General features: G+C 43.0%; 6 non-coding genes and 4 pseudogenes across 6 annotated transcripts; all 10 read right to left on the bottom strand.

Moving 5' to 3' along the window:
- Positions 1-86: 86 nt before the first annotated feature.
- LOC132968740 (5S ribosomal RNA) lies at positions 87-205 on the bottom strand. The gene has a single exon (XR_009671326.1). It is a non-coding gene; the product is annotated as a 5S ribosomal RNA (ribosomal RNA).
- Positions 206-327: 122 nt separating this feature from the next.
- Positions 328-446, bottom strand: LOC132968704 (5S ribosomal RNA). Its single transcript, XR_009671292.1, has one exon. It is a non-coding gene; the product is annotated as a 5S ribosomal RNA (ribosomal RNA).
- Positions 447-568: 122 nt separating this feature from the next.
- Positions 569-687, bottom strand: LOC132968739 (5S ribosomal RNA). The gene has a single exon (XR_009671325.1). It is a non-coding gene; the product is annotated as a 5S ribosomal RNA (ribosomal RNA).
- A 119-nt stretch (positions 688-806) lies between these two features.
- On the bottom strand, positions 807-925 carry LOC132968715 (5S ribosomal RNA). Its single transcript, XR_009671302.1, has one exon. It is a non-coding gene; the product is annotated as a 5S ribosomal RNA (ribosomal RNA).
- A 123-nt stretch (positions 926-1048) lies between these two features.
- On the bottom strand, positions 1049-1157 carry LOC132968694 (5S ribosomal RNA; annotated as a pseudogene).
- Positions 1158-1279: 122 nt separating this feature from the next.
- On the bottom strand, positions 1280-1399 carry LOC132968678 (5S ribosomal RNA; annotated as a pseudogene).
- Positions 1400-1522: 123 nt separating this feature from the next.
- LOC132968693 (5S ribosomal RNA) lies at positions 1523-1631 on the bottom strand (annotated as a pseudogene).
- Positions 1632-1753: 122 nt separating this feature from the next.
- On the bottom strand, positions 1754-1872 carry LOC132968625 (5S ribosomal RNA). The gene has a single exon (XR_009671258.1). It is a non-coding gene; the product is annotated as a 5S ribosomal RNA (ribosomal RNA).
- Positions 1873-1993: 121 nt separating this feature from the next.
- Positions 1994-2112, bottom strand: LOC132968631 (5S ribosomal RNA). The gene has a single exon (XR_009671264.1). It is a non-coding gene; the product is annotated as a 5S ribosomal RNA (ribosomal RNA).
- Positions 2113-2235: 123 nt separating this feature from the next.
- On the bottom strand, positions 2236-2344 carry LOC132968676 (5S ribosomal RNA; annotated as a pseudogene).
- Between the last annotated feature and the right edge of the window lie 156 nt (positions 2345-2500).

Raw genomic sequence — 2500 nt, 5'->3', positions numbered from 1 at the left:
CATGCCCTTGATTCTGGCTGAATTTTTGGACATGTGAATATGTCTCTCTATGATAAAAAAAAAACATATGATCAAAAAAATGAAAAAGCTTACAGCACCTGGTATTCCCAGGCGGTCTCCCATCCAAGTACTAACCAGGCCGGACCCTGCTTAGCTTCCGAGATCGGACGAGATCAGGCGTGTTCAGGGTGGTATGGCCGTAAGCCATTATTGTGTGCAGACAGGGGCCTTTTAAATATGTCATGCCCTTGATTCTGGCTGAATTTTTGGACATGTGAATATGTCTCTCTATGATAAAAAAAAAACATATGATCAAAAAAATGAAAAAGCTTACAGCACCTGGTATTCCCAGGCGGTCTCCCATCCAAGTACTAACCAGGCCCGACCCTGCTTAGCTTCTGAGTTCGAACGAGATCGGGCGTGTTCAGGGTGGTATGGCCGTAAGCCATTATTGTCTGCAGACAGGGGCCTTTTAAAGATGTCATGCCCTTGATTCTGGCTGAATTTTTGGACATGTGAATATGTCTCTCTATGATAAAAAAAAAACATATGATCAAAAAAATGAAAAAGCTTACAGCACCTGGTATTCCCAGGCGGTCTCCCATCCAAGTACTAACCAGGCCGGACCCTGCTTAGCTTCCGAGATCGGACGAGATCAGGCGTGTTCAGGGTGGTATGGCCGTAAGCCATTATTGTGTGCAGACAGGGGCCTTTTAAATATGTCATGCCCTTGATTCTGGCTGAATTTTTGGACATGTGAATATGTCTCTATATGATAAAAAAAAACATGATCAAAAAAATGAAAAAGCTTACAGCACCTGGTATTCCCAGGCGGTCTCCCATCCAAGTACTAACCAGGCCCGACCCTGCTTAGCTTCTGAGATCGAACGAGATCGGGCGTGTTCAGGGTGGTATGGCCGTAAGCCATTATTGTCTGCAGACAGGGGCCTTTTAAAGATGTCATGCCCTTGATTCTTGTTGAATTTTTGGACATGTGAATATGTCTCTCTATGATAAAAAAAAAACATATGATCAAAAAAATAAAAAAAGCTTACAGCGTCTGGTATTCCCAGGCGGTCTCCCATCCAAGTACTAACCAGGCCCGAACCTGCTTAGCTTCCAAGATCGGACGAGTTCAGGGTGGTTTTGCCGTAAGCCATTATTGTGTGCAGAAAGGGGCCTTTTAAAGATGTCATGCCCTTGATTCTGGCTGAATTTTTGGACATGTGAATATGTCTCTATATGATAAAAAAAAAACATATGATCAAAAAAATGTAACAGCTTACAGCATTTGGTATTCCACAGGCGGTCTCCCATCCAAGTACTAACCAGGCACTACCCTGGTTAGTTTCCGAGATCGGACGAGATCGGACGAGTTCAGGGTGGTATGACCGTAAGCCATTATTGTGTGCAGAAAGGGGCCTTTTAAAGATGTCATGCCCTTGATTCTGGTTGAATTTTTGGACATGTGAATATGTCTCTATATGATAAAAAAAAATCATATGATCAAAAAAAATTAAAAAGCTTACAGCACCTGGTATTCCCAGGCAGTCTCCCATCCAATTACTAACCAGGCCCAACCCTGCTTAGCTTCCGAGATCCGATGAGTTCAGGGTGGTATGTCCTTAAGCCATTATTGTATGCAGAAAGGGGCCTTTTAAAGATGTCATGCCCTTGATTCTGGCTGAATTTTTGGACATGTGAATATGTCTCTATATGATAAAAAAAAAACATATGATCAAAAAAATGAAAAAACTTACAGCACCTGGTATTCCCAGGCGGTCTCCCATCCAAGTACTAACCAGGCACTACCCTGCTTAGCTTCCGAGATCGGACGAGATCAGGCGTGTTCAGGGTGGTATGGCCGTAAGCCATTATTGTGTGCAGAGAGGGGCCTTTTAAAGATGTCATGCCCTTGATTCTGGCTGAATTTTTGGACATGTGAATATGTCTCTATATGATAAAAAAAACATATGATCAAAAAAAATGAAAAAGCTTACAGCACCTGGTATTCCCAGGCGGTCTCCCATCCAAGTACTAACCAGGCCCGACCCTGCTTAGCTTCCGAGATGGGACGAGATCGGGCGTGTTAAGGGTGGTATGGCCGTAAGCCATTATTGTCTGCAGACAGGGGCCTTTTAAAGATGTCATGCCCTTGATTCTGGCTGAATTTTTGGACATGTGAATATGTCTCTCTATGATAAAAAAAAAACATATGATCAAAAAAATAAAAAAAGCTTACAGCGTCTGGTATTCCCAGGCGGTCTCCCATCCAAGTACTAACCAGGCCCGACCCTGCTTAGCTTCCAAGATCGGACGAGTTCAGGGTGGTTTGGCCGTAAGCCATTATTGTGTGCAGAAAGGGGCCTTTTAAAGATGTCATGCCCTTGATTCTGGCTGAATTTTTGGACATGTGAATATGTCTCTATATGATAAAAAAAAAAACATATGATCAAAAAAATGAAACAGCTTACAGCATTTGGTATTCCACAGGCGGTCT

This window comes from Labrus mixtus, unplaced genomic scaffold (assembly GCF_963584025.1).
Source record: "Labrus mixtus unplaced genomic scaffold, fLabMix1.1 SCAFFOLD_185, whole genome shotgun sequence".
Classification (NCBI taxonomy): Eukaryota; Metazoa; Chordata; class Actinopteri; order Labriformes; family Labridae; genus Labrus; species Labrus mixtus.
Note: the sequence above shows the minus strand (reverse complement) of the source record. Positions and strands in the feature narration are given on the sequence as shown.